This window comes from Gallinula chloropus (genome assembly GCF_964237585.1).
Source record: "Gallinula chloropus genome assembly, chromosome: 5".
Taxonomy (NCBI): Eukaryota; Metazoa; Chordata; class Aves; order Gruiformes; family Rallidae; genus Gallinula; species Gallinula chloropus.
In genome coordinates, this window is record NC_140090.1 from 1,441,293 (window position 1) to 1,468,436 (window position 27,144).

The following is a 27,144-nucleotide window of genomic DNA, read 5'->3' on the forward strand; positions in this document are numbered from 1 at the left end:
TATTTGATCTATAGGCAGTGGGAAAACAGAATGTCACTGGTGTTTAATCTGTGCCGCTCGTTAGGGATGTGTATGAAGCTCTGGGACAGCAGGGACTGCATCCCAGCGTGGGACATGAGCCACTATGAAGAATGAGCCCTGAGTCAATTAAAAATTGAAGGCTGGTGCTTTCCTAAAGGAGAGAAGATGGTTATTACTGCTCCACCACTGTGAGAGTGATCCTGGAGTCAGAGATGAAGCTGGGCTCTGCTGTGACATCAAGTCCACCTTCCCAATCACACAGAATCACAGCATCACAAGGGACCCCCAGAGCCCCTGGGGTCCCACCCCCTGCCCAAGCAGGGCCCCTAGGACAGGGCACACAGGGCGGTGTCCAGACGGGGCTGGAATCTCTCCAGAGAAGGAGACTCCACACCCCCTGGGCAGCCTGTCCCAGGGCTCCCTCACCCTCACCGGGAAGAAGTTCTTCCCCACATTGGGGGGGAACTCCCTGTGCTCCAACTTGAGCCCATCGCCCCTTGTCCTGTTCTCACAGACACTGGGAAGGGGCTGCCCATTCCCCCTGCATCCCATGCTTAAGGCATTTATAAACATTAATAAGGTCCCCCCTTTGTCTTCTCTTCTCCAGGCTGAACAGCCCCAGCTCCCTCAGCCTTTCCAAAGAAAGGCTGAAGAGATGCAGGCGAGCGATAGCGCCCGTAATTATGTCAGAGGCTAAAAAAGGCCTGAAAACAGGGCCTGAAATGAGCACTGCTGCTGAGTCCATTATCTGCCAGACACTAAATGACAATAGTTTTACTGCATAATTGCACTTTTATTGCTTTATTGCACTCATTAAGAAGAGCAGCCTTTCCCTCTCTATTCCTTTCTGACTACTTGTCTCCATTGCTCCTGGCTGCTGGCCTAAATCCCTCAGCCAAACCTCTCTGCAGAGCAGCTGGCAATGGTCTGGAAGAAGCTGGCTGGTCCCATGGCGTGTCCCTTTCCTGTTCCCAAACACTAAACCCTGTTCGGTGCCGGCTCTGAGAGGCCTCAGCACTGATCTCCATGGAGCCCCTTGCTGTAATTGGCACAGGAATCACAGAACCACAGAACAATCGGGATTGGAGGGGCCTCTGGAGATGACCCAGTCCCACCCCTGCCAGAGCAGGGTCCCCTGGAGCAGGCTGCACAGGACAGCGCCCAGGATCACAGGGTTTGGATGTCTCCAGAGATAGATGGAGACTCCCCAGCCTCTCTGGGCAGCCTGGCCCAGGGCTCTGCCACCCTCCCAGCACAGAAGTTCCTCCTCAGGGTTAGGTGGAGCTTCCTCTGCTCCAGTCTGTGCCCACGGCCCCTCGTCCTGTCCCTGGGAACCCCTGAACACAGCCTGACCCCTCCTCCTGAGCCCATCCCTCAGGGGTTTCTCAGCACTGAGAAGATCCCCCTCAGTCTCCTCTTCTCCAGGCTGAACATCCCTGAGTCCCTCAGCCTCTCTGCCTCAGAGTGATGTTCCAGTCCCCTAAAGAAGGTCATTGCTGTGTCAGGAGGAAGGGAAATGGCTCCTGCATTCACGAGGGTGTGAGGCTCTGGCCATGGGACCATCACACATGAGGCTTTCACCTCTCAGAGTTTCTTTTTGCTTGCCAGACCAACCCCCAATCTCTGGATACACCAGTGGCTGTTACATCTCTGACCACCCCTAAACCCAACGGGTCAGCTCAGGCTGGGACTCTCCTCCTAATTTCTTTTCCTCCTGGGCATATTCCCCTCAGTGTGGGTCCGTGCAGAGCTAACGCTAGCAGGGGTGCTCTCAGGTGTTGTCAATGGCACGGCAGCCACGCACTCAACATGGAGTAAATCCCTAGTATAATTATGGTATTCTAACCTGTGCAACAGCAAAATGTGAATGTAGCCCTCAAAGATAGGTGTAGGGAAGACAAAGGCTTGTCACCCACCAAAGAAATGACTACCAAGGGAAGAAAATCTCCACCCTCAAGTCCTTGGACAACCTCACAGACTGAAATCCACAGTCCTGCAGTCAGCGGGGTGGGATTTTGGTCAAGACCAAGGGGATTTCTCCTACTTTTGGCAAGATGATCTAATCCTTTCTGAAAGGCCACATACCAGAGGAGCAGTAATTACCACCCTCTCCTCAGAAGGACACTGCCACTCGCTGAAGCACCGTTTTACACCAGACCCAGGACCGAATCTTCATGCACTAATAAACAACTGAATTATTGACACGAAGTGCATGGCTGTGCTTGTTCCGCTCGCCGTGAGGGTTAAGATTGCCAGAGGGGATGGAGAGTCCCAGCTTGTCCTTTGAGGGCTCGTCACACCAGGCACACTGTGGTTATTTGAGTGCAGGTCACACCGACTTGGCTCGCGCTGTTTACTCAGGAGTTACGTGCAGGCAGGAAGGACTCATAAAGTCGGGCCCAGGGGCTGCCCACTTTTTAAGGCAAAGCAGGGCCTGTGTTTAGAGTTCTCCACAGCACTTGGCATAATCTTTCTCATAAAAGGTGGTGGACTGAAACTCCTGTTGATCTCCTGTCGGGGAAGGCAGCAGGCCTGCCGGCGGCCTAGCTCTCTTCACCGAAGAAACAGGCCCCGCCAGCGGCCTGGCTCTCTTCACCAAAGACACAGGCCCTGACAATATCCTCGTGTTCCCATGAGACAGGAAAGTTCCTCATGCTGAGAGGATTTTAATCATCACATTCCCAAAACACAGTGGCCTTGCAGACAGGGTACAGACTGCCCTAAATGAAGACGAAGTTATGGGAAGGTACTTGGGAGTAACGGAACATGTTAAGAACCAGCCATAGTAAGATGGTCAAAACAGCAGGGGTGTGGATGCTTTTAGACATCCAAGGTAAACTGACAATGTTTAGCTATAAGATATGCTTAACAGACCTCATTACAATCACTAACCAATCAGTGGGGTGTAAACAGTGTATGCAGCCAATTAGCAGGTTTTTAGCTTGCCATTTGCAGTAACAAATGTCCAGAATCTGTGTGATTTCACCCAAGAAATGGCTTCACCTTAATTCATATCGAATTGGGTTTGAAGAGTGGAAGTAGAAGCTGGTCAGAAGATACTGAGGTGAGGCACGTGGAGAACTAAATATACTAGACTTGTTTGGTAGGCAGGGTCCAAAAGTTAGGGTAAGGCTAATAGAAACAGTAAGTCTGGCCAAAAAACCCAACAGGAAGGTGGGTTGAATCACTCTTCACTAGCACCCTGCCCACCCACTTCTTTGGGAGCTTTGGGTTGCTACACGTTGCCTATCTGCACCAAACCTGGTGTCTCTCACCTCAGGAGCAATGTGGAAGCCCCAGAGAAAAGCCATGAGAAGACTGGCTTTGTTGAGCATCATGGGACCATAGCACCATGCTTGGGCAGGAGCTACAGAAGCCACAACAAACTAATCAGCCCCAAATGAGGGCAATCACTGAGATCCCCACGTAATCCAGGCAGTAATCCCACCGCCAGCAGGAGCCAGCCACTGCCTTGGCTCCAGCACGCAGTGACCAACCAGTGAGAAGGGGAAATGTTACCCAGGGACTTGATGATATTTCCCTCATTTTGACTGGCATCACGTTTTGAAAGGGGCAGCCAGAAAACCAAATTCACCAGGTTGCTCTTGCTGGTAAGAGCAGCAAAGGTAAGAGCAAAGATATGTGCAACAGCAGCTGAAAAAGGAGTAACTGCTGTGGTTTGTCTTCTTTCCTAACATTTTAATGTCTGTAGGTCAGGGTTTTACTCCCAGTTGCCGAGATAAAGTGGCCCTTGGAGCCCTTAACCATTTTTTACTCTGTTCTGCTACAGGACCTCACTAACACCCAGCTAAAGCTTTGCTCAGCATCGCTGTCACACACAAGAGGGTCAACTCAAGGTGTAGCAGACATTGAAGTGATTCAGACTTGACCATATAAAACAGCCAGGGATCTCCTGGAGAGAGTCCAGAGGAGGGACAGAGATGCTGAAGGGCCTGGAGCATCTCCCCTGGGAGGAAAGGCTGAGGGAGCTGGGGCTGTTCAGCCTGGAGAGAAGCAGCCTGAGAGGGGATCTGATCAATGGGGATCAAGAGCTGAAGGGTGGGACACAGGGGGCCATGGGCAGCCTCTGCTCAGTGTCTGTGGGGACAGGACAAGGGGCGATGGGCTCAAGTTGGAGCACAGGGAGTTCCCCCCCAATGTGGGGAAGAACTTCTTGCCAGTGAGGGTGAGGGAGCCCTGGGACAGGCTGCCCAGGGGGTGTGGAGTCTCCTTCTCTGGAGAGATTCCAGCCCCGTCTGGACACCGCCCTGTGTGCCCTGTCCTAGGGACCCTGCTTGGGCAGGGGGTTGGACCCCAGGGGCTCTGGGGGTCCCTTCCAGCCCCTGTGAGTCTGTGATTCTATGATTCTGTGATTAACATCATAAATCCCAGACTTGAAATCCTGGAAGTAAAAGAGCCTCTGACACAAAGTTACTGTCCCAAGAAGGTGGGATCCCTCCCTGGTGTAAACTGGCATCCCTTCCCACCAGCTGACAGCAATGCAGCACTTACACAGGGCACGTTACTGGTCAGATCCAGGTAGAGAGCATTTAGGGCCTGGAGTATTTTATATCTTAATACTTTCTCCTAGGTTAGTTTATATCTTTATTGTGAAGACATTTACAAGAAGGTGTGAGTAACGTACTGGTAACAGCTGCCTTGGCACCACAAAGACACACATCTCTAGACAGGGTTGGAGAGCTCTGAATGCCAACATGTACATGTGGAAACAAGCAAAGCACTGGTGGCTCCCACAGGGTAGTAAAGTACAACCTCTAGAAGGAAGGCTCATTAGTAAAGCAGAGTGAAACCTGGGAACTGTCCAAAGGTGATCAGTGAGGAGTCTGGCTGCAGTGGGATGTTCGTCCAGACCCTGGTCTGGGATGCTGCAAAGAGCCAAAACCAAAAAGCAAAAAGCAATTCTCCCTAAATCAGCTGATGGGCACCCAGAGAATTGACAATGCTGTGACATGTAATGCAACCAAAAAGGTCAGTTCTTAGAAAATACTGCCCCATATACAAGAAAAATGTTGAGACCAACAGCCCCGGGCACTGAGAGGTTAATATTGGCACTGAGAGCTTAACATTGGTACTCAGCACTTCTCATCCCAGGGTCCCCAATTGCAGAGGGTGCAGGAGGGAGGTCAGGCAGCTGTGCCAAGATACTGCAGTGACTCAACGGGGCAGCTGAGAGGCTCTTCTGACTCCCAGCCAGGATGTTGTGCCCTCACACACTCAGTTGTGCAGGGTAATATTTCAAGAGAGCCGCTCAGCGTGCTGGAGAGCAGGGAAGTTGTATTAAGGGCATCAGTCAGGGAAGCAGCAATACATTATTCAGAGAGTTTCTTCGGCGTTCAGCTCTCTGCTAGATGCCAAGGCAGCTCTCCAGATTTTATTCTTTCAATTTAGTGGGAGAGCTGCAAGAAAGAAAAGAAAATCCAATCAATAATCCAAAGCTGCACTCTCTGCTATTGAAATAGAAGTGGGAGTATTCAGCCTGCAGCCCTGGGAGTCGTGTCGCGCCCTTTCGTTAAGTTTTGCCTGAGATGTCATGTTCCCCGTGCCCGTTCGTGGTGCAGAGCTGCCCCAAGCACTCAGTAATTCATTAAGAAGGGGTTTGGACTTTGATCAAGACTAGTAATTTGTATGTGATAGCCCAAAGCCCAAGGAGACAGTGCTGGGAACAGGCAGCACTACGAGGCAGCGGCAAATCCCGGCGCCGTTAATAACTAATGGGAAATAATCACTTCTCTGGGGCGGTGACAACAGGCTCAGTGCTTCCCAGCTGGGTGTGAGGGAAGTGACATGAAACCCAGGCCAAGCAGCTCCTTAAAAGCCAGCAGTGAAAAGGCTACAGGTGGAGAAGCACAGTCGTAAGCTGATCCAGACCATAATGCTACTTCCTGGGGTGAGGGACACTCTTCTGTAAGTCCTGCAGCAGTTGCTCAGCACATCATGTCACTCGTGTCGCTGGTGTGACCTGTGGAGACCAACCAGGCGTTCCCTCCATGGCCCCATGGCAGCAAGCTGCAGGCATGGCTACCCCGTTAGCCAGTTTGGCTACTGGGAGGGAACTCCCCCATCACTGGGAACCGGGCCCTGGGACAAAGACCCGGTGCTGTGCCCGGTGCAGCAGCCGTGCCGTGCCGGGTCGGGGTATATCATATACTACAGTATCTCCACAGGCCGTGTGTACATCACACCCTGGTGTAAAGGTGTAGCTGTGCATTAAGTCACTCAGGCCAGAGCTGCAGGTTACAAGCACATGCCCAGCATTAACTGAAGCCTTTGCTTCCACCGTGGAGCCCGTGGGCAGGAGCCAGGCTGTGCAGAGGCACCGGGAGCACGTCAGTCCCACAGCTCACAAAGCACGATGATAATGGGGCTCTGGGGGAAAGGGCCCTGCAACCAGGGCAAGCACTTAGACAGTCCCCTGCCAGGCACACAGCCTGCTTACAAGAAGGGCTTTTCACAGCCAAATGCTAATTGAATCACTCAGAGAGGCCTGAAATTGTTCTGCCAGGCTTTAATTTCTCTTGGTTTTGATACAGCTCTTCAGGGGACAGAGCAGGGTCCTGGTTTCTGCCCTGAGCACAGTAAGGGTGCCACACGCTCCTCATGCTGCCGACAGACCAGCTTGGCCCCCGCAGCCCTTGTGTTGGTTTGGAGGGGGTTTCCACTCAGAGTGAAATCAAGGCTTCACTGTCACCCAGGGTGTCTGTGCTGCTGCTTCCCAACCAGAAATCCCAGCAGGGTGCCTGCACAGAGCGTTCCTCAGACCCTCGGGCTGCAGGAAGGAAATCCCAGCGCAGCCAGGCCAGCCCCAGTTCCTTCATGTGCCGTTAGCAGAGCTACCCCTGCTCCAAGCACAACACCCTCAACCTCCCCTGGCAGGACCAGGGCTCTGCATCAAGGGCAGAGAGTCCAGCCTCTCCCCCCAGCCCCAACACTCCCAGCTGGGGGCTCCTCCTGCCCCATGGGGGCTCCTCCTGCCCCATGGGGCTCAGCAATTTTGGTGCTAAAGCAGTTTAAGGGCATTTTTGTTAGGTCCATGAGATCTTCAGGCGTGTTTTCGCTGGGCTTTGGGAAAAGGGGAGGTAGCACACCTGGGAAGAGCCTGGGGCCATACCTGTGAGAGCTGTCACCTCTTCCCTTGGGGCTGGGGTGGGCTTGGGGGCTGCCTGAGCCCATCCTTCTCCTTCAGACCCCTCATCCTGACTCGTGAGCGCAGCACCACGGTGTGTGCTCAGCCATGAACACCTCACCAGCAATTAACATCCCAGCACTAATCAGGGAGCGAATACTGTGCAGGATGTTATTTGTCTTTGTCCTCCTCCAGAGCTGGGACGTAGCCAAGAGCCCCAACCCCCCCTTCTCCCAGACACAGCCCCAGCCCTTGGTCCTTGTCTAAGGGGAGGCAGCTGCCAGCTCGGTGTTTGTTGCTCTTCTGTGAGTGGTGGCACCGACACCTGGCAGGAGCTGAAACCTCTGCCTGGGCAAAGCAAGTCCTTGGCTGCCACAGATGCTGCACATCTGGTGACAACTCATTCTGCTGCCCTAGGATGTGCACACAGGGACCATGGGATGTGAGGAGCACATTCAGAACTTCCCCAGAGAGGGACAAGGACCAAGGAGACCAAAAGCAAACCATGGGACACAGCAGTGAAGATCTTCAATCAGGAAACACCCTCCTGAGGACTAAGGAGGAGGACCAGCTTTACCACCAGCTCCCCAGGAAAGGCTGCTTGGGGCCAGAGGGCAGGGGGATGGCAGCCTGCTCCATGCCCAGGATCTGGCCCCACAGTGGGCTCTGCTGTTGTCTTTGACTCTTACACCTTTTAGGCTGGTGACAGACAAACAGCTGTTGCAGCCACCATCACCTGAAGCAGGGTTCAGGCTGTAGGTGCCAGCCTGGCCAAACCACCCCTTGTGATCTGGGTCTATTAGTCTTCTGAAGGTCAGCCACCTTCAGGGGAGGCAAAGAGCTGAAGTGCTCAGGCTGGTCTGGCTGCATCCAACAGCAGAACTTGGAGGTGTGATCCTCAGGCACTTGCTTATGGCACCTCCACAGCATCCGTCAGGTTTCTTGGATCACACTCTTGGATTCAGCCATGGGAAGTCCAGCCAAGCTGCACTTTCTGGACCTCATTCCAAGAGTTTCCAATCAGTGAAGAATTTAAACTCGTTGTGGAACAGCCAAAGAGGTCTCATCACTGGGGCTCTTCAGCTTCCTTGCCATTGTAATAAAAGGCAGCATGAAGACTCACCCATGGGTGGGCTCTCCTGATGCAGCATCTCATGTCCCCCTGAAGATGAATCAAGGGGAATCAACTTGTTAAAAGGGCAGATAATGGCAAGACAAGGGGGATGGATTAAAGCTGAAGGAGGGAAGGGTGAGATGAGATATTAGGGGGACATTTTTTACAGAGAGAGTGGTGAGGGGCTGGAAGGGGCTGCCCAGAGAGGGGGTGGGTGCCCCATCCCTGGGGGTGTTCAGGGCCAGGTTGGCTGGGGCCCTGGGCAACCTTGTGTAGCTCCAGGCCTGGAGGTTGGTGTCCCTGCCTGTGGCAGGGGGTTGGAGCTCTGTGATCCTTGGGGTCCCTCCCAACCCAGACCAGTCTGGGATTCTATGATTCCCTGTGATGGAAGTGCTGGTGACAGTGGCTGTGCTCTCAGCCCCACCAGTCCTGGGTACCACGCGGGGCTGGGGTGAGCTCAGGGCCTCTGGTCTCACACACCTGGTATCTGTATGGTGCACAAGTCCTACTGAATGAAACTGGCACCACCTTGATGAATTCCCTGGCTCCAGAAGCTGGCAGCGTGGCTGAGGTGAACTCAGAGAGCAGCTCTGTGCTGGTACCAGAGGGTGGGTGAGACCTGAGGCTGGACACGCAGCAGGGGCAGAGGACGCCACAGCTCGTGGTGCAGCAGATGCTCCCCTGGTTGACTCGCTGCATCTTCTGACCACCTGGACGTGAAAACCAGCCAAGTGACAAGAAACTCATCCCCAGCACCAGGACTGTCCTTGAAGATGGGACTTGCAGCTGCTGGTTTAATTCAGGACACGACGTGCTGACAGGTGACGCCGAGCAGTGAACCACAGCCCCGCTCTCCAGACAGCCCCGCTGCTCCAGATGTGAACTGTTAAACACAGGCAACAGAGAAGCTGTTTTATTCCTTAGATAATCTTCAAATAAAGCCCAGATTTGACTGGGAGAGTGCTCTCTCTTTGTAGCACAGGCTCCTAATTTGTAGATAAACCACTTTCCAGGGGATATTCATCAGCAAAGGGATTATCTGTACATTTGTGCCCGTAACCATTTGCAGTTCTGACTGAATCACCAACAGGTTTAGCAGCAGTGTGAGCAAAACATCTCCATCCACTGCAATAAGGGAGATGACAGGATGCTATTCATCTGCCTTCTCTAGTGAGTATCACACAGAGGGGCCTTCTGACAGCTTGGAAGGAGATGGAAAGGGAAAATAGGCAAGGAGGGAAGGGAAAACACATCTCCCTGTGAAAAATGTTTGTAGGAAAAGTGACAGCCTGAGTTCTGCCAGTACCTTGCACCCAAATCCTTACTCACTGGTGTATGCTGAGCTACTCTAACAAGGAAGGATGGCAGAGACAGAGAAACATGGACCCAAATCCCTGTTGTCCCAGCAGCCTCTTACATTCCACCACCCACATTTCTAAGCCCCATTCTGCAGAGACAGAACAGAGCTCTGCCATGCCAGCATGATGCCCTGAACATTGGGCTGCAGAGGAACCTGGGGACCTTCTCCCAGCTGCTGCTTCTCACACAGCTGTACTTCACAGACATCACTCTTACCCAGAGGTTCGAGCCCGGCTCTCCCAGCATCCGTCACCTCCAGGCTGCAAGCTGCTCTCTGCAACTCAAATCAGATTAAACAATCCCAGTGAGGGAAGACAGATGCTACCACCAAATTCTCTGGGATGTGGGAATTCCCACATTTCTATCTACAAGTCAAGATTTGTGGATCTCCACCCTGGGCCTCCCAACTGCTGGTATAATGGATCTCCTCATCGCTGTCCATTGTTTTCACAGGTGGTCTGTGCTCTGTGCTCTGCTCGGATGGACGTGCCCCACATCCTCAGCCCAGCTCCAAAGCTCTGCAGACACAGCCCTCGAGCAGCAGGACCCTTGGAGGCAATGGAGAGCACCCAGGGAGTTCTGTGTTATAGTCATCTTGATGCCCTACACAACTGTAAACACCAGTTACATTTGTTAGAAAACAAGCCTGTGACAAACCTAAATTCAATTCTCATTTAAACCAGATCCATTTCACCTCAAGTGTGGGACACAGGGGAACATGGGCAGCCTCTGCTCAGTGTCTGTGGGGACAGGACAAGGGGCGATGGGCTCAAGTTGGAGCACAGGGAGTTCCCCCCCAGTGTGGGGAAGAACTTCTTGCCAGTGAGGGTGAGGGAGCCCTGGGACAGGCTGCCCAGGGGGTGTGGAGTCTCCTTCTCTGGAGAGATTCCAGCCCCGTCTGGACACCGCCCTGTGTGCCCTGTCCTAGGGACCCTGCTTGGGCAGGGGGTTGGACCCCAGGGGCTCTGGGGGGCCCTTCCAACCCCTGTGACTGTGATTCTGTGATTCACTTCCTTTGATTTCATTGTCTTCCCAACATAAATACAGCAGAAACTATCCGATATCTTTTGGCAGTGGGCTGTTTAAGATAAGTAACACCACAGGCCCTGCAGACCGCGTGATGAAAAGGCTCGGTGTCATCATGATGACAGAAGTGGATGTTCCCAGGGTTGTGAAGTCCTACAGAGAACAATCAAGAAGGCAAGCTACGATCCCTCACGTAGCTGCAGGGCTGCCTTTCTGATGGAAATGAGGCATCAGAAACGCCTCAGAGAGGGTTTGATGAGGCTTTGCCTAACGAATTGCTGGGTGTGCCTGTGCGCTGGCAGCGCTCTGGGTTTGCTCAGCTGCTGAGGTGGGACACGTCTGCTGGGTCAGAGAACAGAGGGTCTGCTTTCTCCTCACAGAGTCACAGATCACAGGGGTTGGAAGGGACCTCAGGAGATCATCGGGTCCAACCCCCTGCCAAAGCAGGGCCCCTCAGAAATCATGTCCCTAGGCACAATCATGTCACAAGGAGTATGGGATGTAGCGCTGAACACTGAAGGCTCAGAGGAGGAGGATGGTTATCCTTTCTCACTGAGCTGGGGGACAGACAGGCAGGGCTGGGGGTGCTCATTTCCTGGCTGCCTATTCCAAGCAGGTCTTGCTTTGCTCAGCTGCCAGCCCCAGACTGGCACAATGGGGGGCTGGTCACTCAGAGCTGAGGGGAAGATGCCTGAGCAATCCCACAGAGCGCAGGAGGACGAGGGGTAAATATAGAAGGGACAAAATAATCCCAGCAGACTGAGGTGAGAAGCAGCAGCTGTGGGCAGGGACTGCTGAAGGACACGGCCGTGCTTGTGGCACTTCTCATCTCCCCTGGTGATGTGCCAAGGAACCTCTTCTGCATTTGCATCAGGTTTGAGGCCGGTTTGGCTGATAACACAGGGGAGGTGCTCAGCATATCTCCACTGAACACCCCAGCTGTAGTGCTTCACTGCCTGGCTGCTGAAAGGTGACAGCAGGAGATGCCTGCGAGATAATTGCACTATGTGTTAATTATCAGGCTGCATGAGGAAGCATTCATATCTAGCTGGATGCCTAAGTCACCAACAGGAGAGTCCAAATGCTCCTTGAGAAGAAGGCTCTGAGCGTGGTTGGGATTGATCCCTCCTGATGGACAGCTTTACTGATAGCACCTCCAGGCTAACCCACTGGAGATTCATGAATCTCCAGGGTTTTGGGGAAAAACCCACCCCAGAAACTGCTGGATATAGAAAAAGTGTGGCAGCTGTGGAAGTGCCTGGGAATTCTGCTGTTTGTTTGAATGGCATGAGAGCATTGCCCATGATGTTCCACTAAGGACCTCAGAAGTACCACACACTGTCAGCTAAGCAGGACCACAGTTACACTCAGTGACATGTGCAGGATAAAACCAGTTCCCCAAAGGGTTCCCATTAACAGGACTCGTTTAGTATGTACAGAGAGTTTTTGGGCCGTGGAGAAAATAAAGGCTCCAAAATCAATCTCTCTTTACAGGTAGATGATGCACATCTTAATGCCTCCATAACTCACTGGAACATTATCAAATGACTGGAGGAAACCCCATCACTCATTCCTGGGAAAAAACTACTCAGAGGAGAGATCACTGTGGGCCCGGGGGAACCTCATGAGGTTCAACACTGCCAAGTGTTGGGTGTTGCACTTGGGGTGGAGGAATCCCAGATATAGATACAGACTGGGAGAAGAGCTCCTGGAGAGCGAGAAGGACCTGGGTGTGATGGGGGATGAGAAACTCCACATGAGCAGCAGTGGCTCCTGCAGCTGGGAAGGGCGATGGGATCCTGGGCTCCATCAGCAGAGGGGGGGCAGCAGGGACAGGGAGGGGATTGTCCCTCTCTGCTCTGCCCTCCCATCCCCAGCTGGAGTCCTGTGTCCAGAGCTGGGGCCCAACACAAGGAAGATGTGGGGCTGTTGGAGAGGGGTCAGAGGAGCCACAGAGATGCTCAGAGGGCTGGAGCAGCTCCCCATGGAGAGAGGCTGAGGGAGCTGGGCTGGGTCAGCCTGGAGAAGAGAAGGCTGTGGGGGGACCTCACTGCAGCCTCCCCGTCCCTGAAGGGACCCCAGGAACAGGAGGGGAATGGGCTTGTTAAAGGGCAGAGACTGGCAGGACAAGGGGATGGAGTGAAGCTGGAGGAGGGAAGGGGGAGATGAGGTATTGGGGGCAGTTCTTTTCAGAGAGAGTGGTGAGGGGCTGGAAGGGGCTGCCCAGAGAGGGGGTGGGTGCCCCATCCCTGGGGGTGTTCAAGGCCAGGTTGGCTGGGGCCCTGGGCAACCTTGTGTAGCTCCAGGCCTGGAGGTTGGTGTCCCTGCCTGTGGCAGGGGGTTGGAGCTCTGTGCTCCTTGGGGTCCCTCCCAGCCCAGCCCACTCTGGGATTCTCTGATTCTGTGACTCTATGATCACCATCAGGAGTTGTTTATTCCTTTGCTTCACATAGACAACAACATCAGGTAATGCACCAAGAACTGGATTTTCTCACTAACTCCCTCTTCCTGCTGCTGTGGGTACCAGGAGGAAACGATGAAGATTTATTATGGAGCAATTTCCTCACAGGCTTGGCTGCAGTCCTTGGCAAAAGAAACCTACATCTGGGTGTCTTAATTTTACCTAGTGCAGTTGCAAAGGCCCTAAAATTTAATTCTTATAAAATCTGTGGTTAATCTTTGTGGAGTTTCCTCAGGAGAAGCTAAACAGAATGAAATTACAAAGCCACAAGTCAAACACCACCGAATATCCAGTTGGACAGTAAAATGTGAAGCACATTTGTAGGGAACAGGAAAAACCCAAAAGCAGAAAATGAGGCAAGCAAAACGACTCAGGGCAAAGTTTGACGTGCTGTCCACCTAAACCATGGGCTCTGTAATGAAAAGGGGAGTCCTCAGTAAAGCAGAGCTGTGATTATCAAAGTGCTGCTGAATTCCATGTTTCCAAATTAGCAGAAAAGCCCTTTAACAACTCAAATGAGTTACCTGGAGGTGGGGATCCTCCCTGTGGGCATCTCCTGCCCTTCTCCTGCTGCCCAGATCAGTAACCCAGGCTGGCATTAAGATGGTGGGGGTGGAGAGTGGCCCCTTTCAATTAGGCATCAGAAGCAGACTGCACCAGAGGTTTTGATAGGGACAGTAAGGACTTTCCTGGGGCAAACACTGCTGGTGTTTTTCACACCTAGATGGCTCGGTGACAGTTGCTTGCTGGGTTTCAGTCATCCCAGAATTCAACACATAAATGTCATTTATGGTGGAAATCACAGAATCACAGGGGTGGGAAGGGACCTCCCTTCCAACCCAGACCAGTCTGTGATTCTATGATCCCAGCCCTCTCTGCTTTCCCAGAGAAAAAGAGGCCAGAAAAGGAAAATGTCTTTGAAAAAGCCCCATTATCCCCACTCCCTGGGATCAGAGCTCCACTCTGTGCTCACCATCCCTGCTGGCCAGGGCAGCGTCTCAGCCAGTGCCCAGGTTGGTCCTGCTGAGGGCAGGGCAATCAGGGGGCACTAATGACAGAGGAGTAACGAGGACAGGGGATTCACAGCAACCTTTGCTGCCAAGCTCCCTGATCTTCCTCAGGGGTTTTAGCTCAATTCAGAGCACAGTGACTGTGACAATCACATCTGCCCCGCTCAGTGGGCAAGACTCAGGCTTCTTCAAAATGATGGAGAGAAATGACCACTGATATTGGCACCTGCTGTTGAGTTCAAACACTTCACAGGCAGCTCACACTGAAAGCAGGCCAGGGCTTTATCCCTCAAGGAGATGAGGAGGCTTTGGGTGTACATCTTAGGAAATTCTGCTTGGGAAATAACCCTGAGTAGATGTCAAGAGGTGTAAAAGATGAGTGTCTGAAAACAACCCCACCAACCTGCAAGATAACATGTATCTAGATATAAATCATGAATATGAATCCAGCAGAAATCCAGACTTGGGGTGGGGGGAGCGTTATTAAAAAGGCAGCTATTTGTCATTATTTGTCCCTTTTAGCATGACAAACACCCTTATTGTCTCCTGAGCCTACCTAATTGCAGCTGGGAGGTTGTTGCCATGGATGCCAGGAAGGTATGCAGATGCCTGGATCCCATTTTTAATCTCTCACCAGTTCTGCATCCGGAACCAGGGGCAGCGCTGCTGGAATTCAGACCAAAGGGAGCAGGGAGCTGCCAGACCAGACTCAGCCACTTTGCCACTGGGTAAAAGCAGAACACAATCATTTTGTAGCCCGAGCAAACCTGGTTTTTGGAAGACTTCAGCTGCTCCAGCAGCAAATGATGCTGTGGGGAAGGGAGCATCTGGAGGCCCCTTCCAACCAGTGTGATTCTATCAAAGCCAGTAAACCAGCAGAAAGATCAATGTTGCAACTGGGAGACCTTCCCTAGGCCCTGGGGTGAGCGAAGCCAGCACTGACAGAAGGCTGATTGGTGATGGATGTGTGTATGAGCTTGGTTTAGCAATCTACAGTTGGTATAATAAAATTTGGCAATAGAATTACATTGATATCAAATCCCTAAGGCTGGAAAAGATCTCTAAGGTCACCAAGTCCAACCGTCTGTCCAACACCACCCTGGCAACTAACCCACATCCTGGAGTGCCACAGCCACACGTGCTCTGAGCCCCTCCAGGGATGGGGACTCACATTCCCTCAGCTGGGAGGGCAAAGTTCTTCCCTGGCAGAGTTGTGGGGCTGTGGCACAGGCTGCCCAGGGAGGGGGCTGAGTCCCCAGCCCTGGGGGTGTTTAACAGAGGGGAGATGAGGTGCTCAGGGAGCTGGGTCAGCACAGGACAGGGATGGTTGGACTCCAGGAGCTTAAAGGGCTTTTCCAACCTGTGACTCTGTGATTCTCAGGGTGTTCCTTGGCCTCCCAGAGACTTTCCCCGGCTGTAGCACAGGCCAAGTGCCAGAAGGGGAGGACCGATGGGATCAAAAGCTCAGTCTGGATTTCCAGAGCCACTCTGGCATCTCCAGTATGTGTTTGAGCATCTGAATAACTCATTGCTCAGGGTGTTCTAACACAGTGTTTGTAGGTCAGGGGTTTCAGCGGCAGACGTGCAGCATACACCAACTGCTGGGAACTGCTACGTAGAGGGAAATTTAATCCAAATCTGGGAATTATTTGGAAAAGCTAAAAATAAACTTTAAAAATCCCCAGTGGATGTTGCATGTTCTCTAGGAAGGGGAGAGGATGATTTCACACACCGAATAATACAGGAACAGTGAGTCATCTGCAAAATCCTGAAGACATTTCAGCCACGGCCAGGGGGATGAGGCTGTGTGGAGGGACTGGGGCTGAAAGATCACACTTCCAGCCCCAAAGGACTGAGAAAGCAGCTGGAAGGGGTAACACCACCCTGGCACGACTGCACAACCTCCCCTCACACTGTGTCAGTGACATGGAGCTGGACCAGTCTGACTCTTTGTGGTGCAATACGAGCTGGGGAGCTGCTTTGGCAGGGGGTTGGACCTGAGGAGCTCTCCAGGTCCCTTCCAACCCCTGTGATGCTGTGATTTCTATAAGGCTGAGTGGTAAGGAAAAGCTTTAAGCTGCAGTGAGGATGAGGCTCTGCTCAGGAGGACCGGTGCAAGGCTCCATGTCAGGGATGGGGCTGTGGCAGGGGGGTTGGAGCTCTATGATCCTTGTTGTCCCTTCCAACCCAAGCCATTCTAGGATTCTGTGATGGGCTGTGTAGATGAGGTGCTCAGGGATATGGGTCAGCACAGGCCAGGGATGGTTGGACTCAGTCTTAAAGGGCTTTCCCAACCTGGTGATTCTGTGTCTCCAATGCAGCCACAGACCAACCTCAGAGTCTCACTGTGACAGGGTCCAAGCACTCTGCTTGTGTACTTCACAGATGGGGAAACACCATGCAGGCCACTACTCCCAGTACACTCCAGTTCAGCTCACAGCACTCACTGGTGAGCCCCACACGCCCCAGGAGGAGGTCTGTCCCCTTCTCTTCTGGGAGCACCACTGCCTGCCTCCCAGCAGCAGCCCTGCTCTTCCCCACCATCAAGGCAGGGCTGTGCTCTGGCAACAGTCCTGCTGTTTCCAGCTGCATTCTGTTCAATAGAAGCATCCTCTGAAATGACTGGACCAGGCTCTGCAAAATCTCATCGACCTCAGAACACCTTTCTTTCTAACTTTCTTTCTAACTCTTCCATTAGTGGTGGTTACAGGAGGCTGGAAACGGGAGCAGCTGTTTGCTCTCCCACCCACCACGTCGACAGCTGGAGGAGGAACAGGACAGACCTTGTCTGACTGCTCTGTGTAACAGGCACCAAACCCCAGTGTGAAGTACCACAGGCTGTGTGTTAGCACAATGGGGGGTTATGTGTTCTGACTCTAAGCTGTCAGTCAGGACATACCTGCTGTGCGGGTGGCTGCTCTGTGTTCGCAGCGTTGAAGAGCGGCCCTTCCATGGACACGGGTTCATGGTTACCCTGCAAAGCACCAGGTGTAGCTCAGGTGAGAAACAGGCAGGATATCTAACTGCAACAGCCTTCTGGGTGGGATGAGGTGTGAGGGAAAGGTACTGCTGGCCAACCCCTGATGAAAAATCCCACGTGCTCTTTGGAGAGCAGGGCAATCCCCCCCCCGCCCCTCCCTTGCCCCCAACTTCATGCTGCTGCTTTCCAACAAAGCTCCTTTTCCAGATCAACCACCTAATCACAGAATCACAGGGGTGGGAAGGGACCCCCAGAGCCCATGGGGTCCAACCCCCTGCCCAAGCAGGGTCCCTAGGACAGGGGCTGGAATCTCTCCAGAGAAGGAGACTCCACACCCCCTGGGCAGCCTGTCCCAGGGCTCCCTCACCCTCACTGGGAAGAAGTTCTTCCCCACATTGGGGGGGAACTCCCTGTGCTCCAACTTGAGCCCATCGCCCCTTGTCCTGTCCCCACAGACACTGAGCAGAGGCTGCCCACACCAGAGGATGCAGCCAGAGCACCCCAAGCAGCCCCTCCTGCTGGGTGGTATCCCCTTTAGGAAACACCAACCCACCAACTTCACAACTTTAATGGATTCACTGAACCTCTGCCGCAGCCAGCGATGCTCACAGTGACTGTCACGGTCCAGGACCATCCCAGGGACTGAATAAAACTCCCAATAAGATTAAGCTCATTTTTATGCAGGAGCATTACAGATGGAAAAGCCTACTTGCTGTGACCCATTAGAAATTTAACTGTTCTGTGATTCCATGATTCTATTCATAGTATGTTTGATTCTCTTACATGGAGAATACTCATTCCATGTCAAGCCAGGAGCATCAGAAACAAGGCAATGCATTTTCAGCAGAAGCCTGATGACCAACACTCTTCTGTGTGGCACAGCTCCACTTACCCTGATTTTTCAGCTTAAAATCCCAGCAGACCATTACCCACAGAGACAACACCCTGGATCACAACACCCCGGATCACAACACCCCTGACTCCTTTCTAGATGCATTAAGAGGTTTCCCTAAGAAGTGAACCCCAGAACTGCAATCAGGTGCTGATGACAGCACAGCTGGGGGAAGAAAGAAACAACAAAAAAAACCCCACAAAACCCAAACCAGAAAGAGAAGAAAATAAAAAGGTATTCAGGAAGGTTATTAAAAACCTTCATTTGCCTCCCAGAGGGAAAGGCCACGCTTGGGTATGGAGTGAGCTGCATTTCCATGGCTATTTCCCAGCAGCCGTTTGAGGTCCTGCTCTGACTTCTCCATCACACTTGACATTCACTTGAAAGGCTGGCATTGTTCCTCTCAGCTCCAAAAGCCTTCCTGCAGACAGGTGCCGGAAGTGACAGCAGCCTCCTTCAGACCCAGGGAGAATGCCCAGGCATTAGAAGATTTATCTGCCTCCTGCTCCCCCTGTTTGTGATTTAAATGCAGCTCTATTGCCCTTTAAAGCTTTATCCCTGTGCTTTTATCTTTAGCTTCATTAGTCTCTTTAGAACACATTTCAGACGGGCTTCAAAGCTTTCCCATGTAGAAAATAACATTTGCAGATAACCCAGGCTGCTATTTTATTCTGATTTTTCTCACATTCCCCCCCCTCCCTGCTTTTATTTCCAGTATCTAAAGGCTTCAAAGGTTCTAACTGTTGGCTGAGAGGGCTGGATGCTATTAAGCAGATGTCATTACTCTCTTAGGTTTTTAACATTTCTCTTGAGAGATGTTTTTTTTTTCCCCAACTTTAATCCTCTCTTATGACTTCAGGATTTGTTTTTCAACCAATAGTCCAGAGTACATTTTTATTTCTAGCACTTGCTAGTAATGAAATACGGATTATTTGTCTTAAATCCATGAATTCATCAGCTATCCAGCAGCAGGATCAAGCAAGGAGCATCGCTGCGCTATGCTTCATGGCATGACTTGTATGAAACAAACCAGCATATGAACACAATAAAGTGGGAGATGCAATCATTTAGCACAGAATCCCTTTATTAGCTTTATCAGACTCACTAATGAGTCCCTTGCATCAAATCTAACCAGCATTCCACTGGAAAGCAAATCATGTGGAAGAAGTCCAACAGTTACAAGACCTGCAGACACACAAATTGCCTGGCTGGGAGTGAGAATTCCCCTGGGCACACACCACACAGGAGCTGTGAGCAGCTCCCTGAGGGGAAAGCCACTTTTTTTCCTTAATTATCAGACACTTGGGCTTTGCATTGTGCCTTGTCTTTGGCACAACTGCCTCTCATCCTTCATTTGGCACTGGGTTTAGGTTGTACTGCACCTCACAGCACCTGATAGCTCAACTCTCCTCCTCCTGAGCTGACAGAGGTGTTGGAATTCAGCTGGTCTCCCCAGAAATTCCTAAATCCCCTCAGGAATCTCGAGAAGCTTCCAGAGCCAAGATGCTCAAAGAAATTTCAGCCCCCCTAAAGCAGACATAGAATCCCAGAATCCCAGACTGGTCTGGGTGGGAAGGGACCCCAAGGATCACAGAGCTCCAACCCCCTGCCACAGGCAGGGACACCAACCTCCAGGCCTGGAGCTACACAAGGTTGCCCAGGGCCCCAGCCAACCTGGCCTTGAACACCCCCAGGGACGGGGCACCCACCCCCTCTCTGGGCAGCCCCTTCCAGCCCCTCACCACTCTCTCTGTACAAACATCTCACTTCTGGAGACATTCCTGTTCTGTTTCCTCTGACACCCCTCACACAAAGTGCTCCCTGGAAAGAACACCCTGTTCACTCTCAGCTTGAGGCTTTTTTTGGGGAAAAAACATTACTTTCCCTCCCCCACCACCCCCTCTGGATCCATCCTGCTCCAGGTCTGCTGTTTTCCATGATGCCAGTGCAGGTGGAAGCAGAACACAGTCACAGTAACATGCCATGGTAATATAGCACCCAGCCTCAAATACCATCCCACAGGTTGTAAGGACACTGCTGGAAAATCTGAATGCATTGCTCATGAAGAGTGAAAACTAAATGAAATTATTCAGAGGAAGAAATAAGCTGCAAAGAATGTGTGTGGAATGTGGGGAAAAGCTCCCTACAGTGCTTTTCAAAGGAGACTAGGGTGATCTGCCTGGAATAGATCAGACTTCCCTGGGACTCCTTGCAAGGAAAGAATTAAAAAACCCACCAAACAAATAAACCCCCAAACAAATAAACCCCCAAACCTAAAATAAAACCCCTCAAAACCAAAATAAACCCCCCAAAACCAAAATAAACCCCCCCAAAACCAAAATAAAACCCCCCAAAACCACAACATCAAAACATATTTTAAAAAATCCCAAACAGATATATATATATAAAAAAATCAATTCAATGCTTGAATAACTTATGAAACTCTAATGGAGAAAAAATACCTCCTTCTGTATCAGTTCAAGCACACCCCTTGTGGAACAATCAGCTGCAGCAGCAAACCAAACCCATAACTAGCTTCATGCAGAGTCTGATTTCACCTGGTTTTGGGCTTGGTTTTCTTAATGTCCAGAGAGATTTCCTTAACTGGATGTGCTAGAAGCCAGTAACTATCATCTCTCCAGAAACTCAGGCTCTAGTTGCTAAGGCAACCCTGCCTTTCAGTCCTGCTTGCTCTTGGCTTCACACACCAACAGTTGAAAAGACTTCACCAGTGTGTATGAAGCAGGACAGAATGCTAAACAGCCCTCTCAAATTAAAACCAAACCAAAGCAAACCCTTACAAGTGTTGTTTCCTGTTTCCCTTAACAAGCTGCTCCTGGTTTATCGACTGACTCCTGAGGCAGACAGGCTGGAAGCTTCCCTTACATCTGCTTTTCCAGCCCAGCCTCGAAGCTCATAGCATGTACAAGCCCTCACTCTGCTGGCCACACCACAGACTGCTGTGCTGGCTCCCAAACCACAGCTGTCTAGCAGGCACCTACAGAGCATCTGAGAGCAATTTATTGTTTACTTTAGACAGAAAGTTTAAGCTTGTGCTGCCCCCAAACTGGGGAGCAGCCCTGGGAGGCTGGTTCCAGTTGGGTGCTTATGATCTGCAGTGTGGTGCTAAGGAGCAGCCACAGCTCAAAGCTCACTGGTTCTGCATCTCCACTCAAGGAGCTCATGTTTGGCTGCAGGAAAATGGGTTTCACTGTAGGTACCCTCAGAGTGCAATATCAACAGTGCTGGGCAACAACAGAGTGGGTGGAGATCAGATGTTATTATACAAAAATGAAATCTCCCTGGGTATCTACTCTCTTCAAACAGGAAGACAAGTAACACATGAGACACAGTGTAACTCAGGAGAAGGAAAAGCATTTGCAGCTGTAGGAAGTACACTCCAGTTCCAGTTGTTACGTAGCAGCAGCAGCAGCAAGATAACCATGACATCACTCTGACAAATAAACTAATGCTCACTGTGGCAGCAGGTCTGAGCTTTTTTCCTCTAGACCCCTCTAGAAGTGAGTTCCACAAGCTCTTGAGCACAGCTGTTGGGTATTGACTCTTGGTTTAGCAGTACATCATCTCAGGGAAAGTTGTTTAGGTAGGAAAAGAAGTCCTTACACATGGCAGCACCAAGAAGACAGCACCAGTTTTTGAGTTCTGACTAAATCCTCACTCTCACTACACCATGGTTAAGTTCAGCTCACACTGCACTCAGGCTCCTCAGTCCTTCACTCCACTACAGCTGCACCAGCTGCCCCCACAGCTGCACCTTCCCAACCAACCTGCACCACAGCTCCATTCCATGTTGCAATGGCACAACCCCCCCCTGCTCTGCCCTGCTCAGGCCCCACCTGGAGTGTTGTGGGAAGTGCTGGGCTCCCTGGGATCAGACAGCCAGGGATCTCCTGGAGAGAGTCCAGAGGAGGGACAGAGATGCTGAAGGGCCTGGAGCATCTCCCCTGTGAGGAAAGGCTGAGTGAGCTGGGGCTGTTCAGCCTGGAGAGAAGAGCCTGAGAGGGGATCTGATCAATGGGGATCAAGAGCTGAAGGGTGGGACACAGGGGGCCATGGGCAGCCTCTGCTCAGTGTCTGTGGGGACAGGACAAGGGGCCATGGGCTCAAGTTGGAGCCCAGGGAGTTCCCCCCCAGTGTGGGGAAGAACTTCTTGCCAGTGAGGGTGAGGGAGCCCTGGGACAGGCTGCCCAGGGGGTGTGGAGTCTCCTTCTCTGGAGAGATTCCAGCCCCGTCTGGACAGCGCCCTGTGTGCCCTGCCCTAGGGACCCTGCTTGGGCAGGGGGTTGGACCCCATGGGCTCTGGGGGTCCCTTCCCACCCCTGTGATGCTGTGATCCTATGAAAACAGGACCATGAATTATTTGGAATTTTTCCTCCTTTACCACTCCTCCAGCCTCTTCTCCCACTTCACTGAAGTATCTATAATTTATTTATTGAAGTACCTATATATTGAAGTGAGTTCACAGGCAGCATTTTTAGTATTAAGGTTGCCTGATTACACACAGAATTTGAGCTGTACATTCATATTAGACCCATTTCCTCTAAAAACAAGAGTAGTTTGCCCAACTTTAATGAGTGCATCATACTTTAAATAATGCACATTTCTGCAATAATCACCTGAATAATAAATAATCACAAAATCCTGCTCCTAAATCTGTGATACACTGTAACAGCCCTACACATTAACTGCTGGGCTTTAACAGCCACTGAGCAACAGGACTTCCTGACTCTCCTCTGAAAGTAAAACTAAAACTCAAACATAACCACTTCTTAAACCATTGCAAAGGCTCCCAGCTATTCTGGCAGCCCACACAGACAACTCTAGCACAAGCCAAATCATAGCCCTCATTAAGCTCATTAAGCTGTCTGGTGAATATAGTGTATCCCTGCAATCAGCAAAGGAGGAAACCTGCCTGCAGGCCCTCTGCAGAGCCCAGCAATGAGAACACACAACAGCTGGAACACAGCTGGCTCTGTCCCAACCAACTGCTCAGCTTTGCAAGATGTTTTCAAGCAAGAGATCAGTTAAGGGCTGTGTTTCTTGCAGAACTCTTACCTCTGTGGTCTCTAGGATATGATTCCATCTCTGAGCACAGACTGGTAGGGGTTTCTATGGTGTAATTGTGACACAACTTGTTGCCTTTGCAAAGGACACAGTTCAACCCTCCCTAGAAAACAGAGAAATCATCCTGGAATTAATTCACAAGCACAAGTCTGTAGAACTTTTTGCCCTCTGCTCACAGCACTGCTTGCCTCCTCCCTTCTAAGAACAAGTGAAGAAAACACCTCCATGAAACCATGTCTGAAAGTGGCTTTTCCAGAACTTTAAACCCAAACATCTTTCCTGCAGAAGAAAGTGCATTAGGACAGTGGACAGGGGATGGTGTCCTGTCTGTTGGGAGCTGCTGCTTCAAGGTAACAAACCCCCAGCAGAGCCCAGGCACCTTGCTGGGCACACAGACACACCTCAGGTAACGTCTGCATCTTCACAGCTGCTCAGACAGCATCTTCTAGAGAACACCAGCTAGGAAGAGTTATGAATTCCAGGGGTTGGAAGGGGCCTCCAGAGCCCCTGGGGTCCAACCCCCTGCCCAAGCAGGGTCCCTAGGACAGGGCACACAGGGCGGTGTCCAGACGGGGCTGGAATCTCCCCAGAGAAGGAGACTCCACACCCCCTGGGCAGCCTGTCCCAGGGCTCCCTCACCCTCACTGGGAAGAAGTTCTTCCCCACATTGGGGGGGAACTCCCTGGGCTCCAACTTGAGCCCACTGCCCCTTGTCCCATCTCCTGTCCCCTGGCTGCAGAGACCATCGCCCACCTCTCTGCACCCTCCTGGCAGGGCAGGGGAGGTGGGGAGAAGGGCTCCCCTCAGCCTCCTCTTCTCCAGGCTCAACACCCCCAGCTCCCTCAGCTGCTCCTCAGAGGATTTGCCCTCCAGCCCCTTCCCCAGCCTGGTTGCCCTTCTCTGCACTCGCTCCAGGACCTCCCTGTCCTTCTGATGCTGAGGAGCCCAGAACTGGACCCAGCACTCCAGATGCAGCCTCCCCAGTGCCCAGTCCAGGGGCACAATCCCCTCCCCAGACCTGCTGGCCACACTAAAAATAATCACTTCAAACTTACAGTTCAGTTTGAGGAAGTAGCAGTGACTGGCAGACAGAGTTTTGCACTTACAAGCACATTCAGAATCACATCCTAAACCCCAGAACATCAGGAGGTGGATGAGACCTCGAAAGATCATGTATCCAACCCCCCTGCCAGAGCAGGAGCACCCAGACTAAATCCCACAGGACCTATAAAACAGTAAAGCAAGGCCATGGGTTTTCTATATTATTATTATTATTATTATTCCTGCTTTTGGTCCTGGCAAAAGCTAACAACAGCCTCAGCAAATTCAGTGTGTTTCTTCACAAAAGGACAGCTGAAGCTTAATAGAAAGAGGCACTGGAATTGAGAAGCAAGGAACGTGGTGCAAGTATCATTTCCCTCCTGCCTTTGTCCCCTTCAACACACAGAGCTGACAATTTGCTTAATCTAATTAGCTTTTTTAATAACTTGCCTACAGGAGCCAGCTGAAAGTGTGAAGATAATGCTTACCTGGAGGAATCTGAGGGCTGCACACACTGCTCTGCTCTCCCACACAGCACTCAGCTCACCTTGGACAACCAGTTGAGAACTTAATACCTTATTCAGCTGAGAACTTAATTAGTGACTCTCACCTAAACCCAGAGAAATTAAGACTAATTAGTACTCTTTCCTCCTGAATGTGGCATTTCATATTTAGAGAGTTTTAAAGTAATCTGTGTGTTTCACACACAGCTAATTGAGCTCTGACATACCCAAGTGCTGCTCCTAATTAAGGGATAACGAGCTGACTTGATGGGGGCATTGGGCAGAGAGGAAAGGCAGTGGTCTAACTAGGAACAGCTTCTACCCACACCCCCAAGTTCAGCACAGCTGTGCCCCTACAGTAGGATGATCCTGTTGTAGGCTCACACAGGGTGGAACTCTGGATCCCCATGGGCTCACATGGTAAAGGGATCCTGTTAATCATCACATGGAACTTGAGACTCCTACTGAAGGGAGTTGGTAAGCAGCAGGAGCAGGACATGTGTCCAGAACCCTTCCCCTTGAGAAGCCAGCACACTTGTTTGCAGGACCAAACCACCCCCAGCACGCTACACCTGCAGGGCCACGTTCACAACCGACTTTGAAAAGCTACCAACCACCACAGACTGTGCCCAGCTCTATTTAGAAACTCAATAACCCATCCAGCTGACACTGCATGTACACAGGTAGGTAAAAAGATTGACCCCTGCTGTACAACTTTTGTCTCAATACAATCAACTCCTCCCCACCACACTTTCCAGTAGGTGTGTCTGTCCTTACACAGCTCTAGCCACATACCACATGCAAAAAAAACCACCCAACCCCAACAGTTTGACTTTTTTTTTACCATTTTATTGAACACCAAGAGTTACATGTTATTCTCAGCTGAAGTTACAGGCAGTTTTTAACACTGGGTTAATGTTCAGCCCTCCTTTCAGTTCCTCCCCCTCTTCTCTCACCATTTCCAGCACCAAATCTGACCACAAACTGATGGGGTAGAGGGACCAGGTCTGAAGTGTAAAGGCAGGTTCTGGAGCAGTGCAGAGGGCAGGTAAGAGAAGACATGAGGAAAGCATGAAACTCATGTTTTCCATAGTCTGTTGGCTCAAGCCAGGCTCTAGCAAACTCAGCTTATATTATCTAAATAAAAAAGCAAGGGGCAGTGGCTTTTAATTAAGATGAATTAAGCATTCACAGCCAGGCTGGTTGGGCTTTGGGTACCCTGGGCTAGTGGAGGCTGTTCCTGCCCGTGGCAGGGGTGGTACTGGGGGAGACCTGAGGGCCCTGCCCACCCACACCAGTCTGGGGTTGGGTGGTTACTTTGAATCCCTACCCACATCCATTACACTATCTAGAACTGTATTTTAAAAACCTTCTTATTCATAAAAAAATGGATTTAATAAAAACACAGCACAGACCCCATGACAGAATTTGAGGCAGCAGAACATGATCCCTAAAAAAAGAATAAAACCTCTCAGGCTTCTTTCACAAATCTTCTTGGAAAGGGTAAAGGTTTCAGCTTCTGAAGAAGCCCTAATTTCACCTAGCTTTGGTGAGACTTTTCAACTACCTGAACATAGAATGGCCAGGGCTGGAAGGGACCTCAAAGATCACAAAGTTCCACCCCCCTGCAACGGGCAGGGACACCTCTCACCAGCCCAGGCTGCTCAAGGCCTTGGGCACCTCCAAGGATGGGGCAGCCACCACCTCCTGGGCACCCTGTGCCAGGGCCTCACCACTCTCAGAGGGAAGAATTTTTTTCCTAATATCCAATTTCAACCTACCCCTTTCCAATTTAAACCCGTTCCCCCTCACCCTATCACTCTGTGCCCTTGTAAACAGTGCCCCCCACCTTTCCTGTAACCCCTTCAGGGTCTGGAAGGTGCTGCACGGTCTCACCAGAGCCTTCTCTTCTCCAGGCTGCACATCCCTCACTGTCTCAGCCTGCAGAGCTGCTCCACCAGCACCCCCAGACACCCTAAACACCAGCGACTGCCGTTTCAGGCAGCACCCTCCTCCCTTTCTGTGAGAGGGGGGGAAACACTTACACACTGCCGGGGGCAGGAGCTCCGCCGCGTCCCAAAGCCCCCACAGGCCGCGGAAGGCCCCAGCCCGCGGGAAAGGGGGTCGCTACCACCCACCCCTCAGGCCGCATCCTGCCCACCGCGGCCTAAGAGGCCGAGGCCGGCCTGGAGGCACTAGGCCCGGAGAGGCCTACCTCAGCCCCGGGGCGGGAAGCGCTTCCCCGCCTCAGAGGGGGCGGGAGCTTCCTCCCCCCTCGCTGAGGAGGGGTCGGGCCTCTCCTCCCGCCCAGCTCTGCCCCCGAACGGGGCGGGAGGAGAGGCCCGACCCCTCCTCAGCAGCCGCCAGCGAACACGTCCCGCTCCCCCCTCCTCAGGCGGCACCTACCACCGCCGGTCTAAGGGGGGGAGACAGACGAGGCGCCGCTACCCCGCTCAGCACATACCAACGCGCGAAGGGATGGGGGGGAAGAGGGGGGGTGATACAGCC

At 51.8% G+C, this 27,144-nt stretch overlaps 2 long non-coding RNA genes across 2 annotated transcripts; both read right to left on the reverse strand.

Annotated features, from left to right (window-relative positions):
- Positions 1–8,771: 8,771 nt before the first annotated feature.
- On the reverse strand, positions 8,772–14,755 carry LOC311192790. The gene is made up of 3 exons (XR_014617357.1): positions 14,692–14,755; positions 9,855–9,918; positions 8,772–9,162 (listed from the first exon to the last, which is right to left on the reverse strand). It is a non-coding gene; the product is annotated as an uncharacterized lncRNA (long non-coding RNA).
- On the reverse strand, positions 14,754–26,743 carry LOC311192789. Its single transcript, XR_014617356.1, has 5 exons — positions 26,682–26,743; positions 24,622–24,743; positions 23,084–23,195; positions 17,035–17,109; positions 14,754–14,859 (listed from the first exon to the last, which is right to left on the reverse strand). It is a non-coding gene; the product is annotated as an uncharacterized lncRNA (long non-coding RNA).
- Between the last annotated feature and the right edge of the window lie 401 nt (positions 26,744–27,144).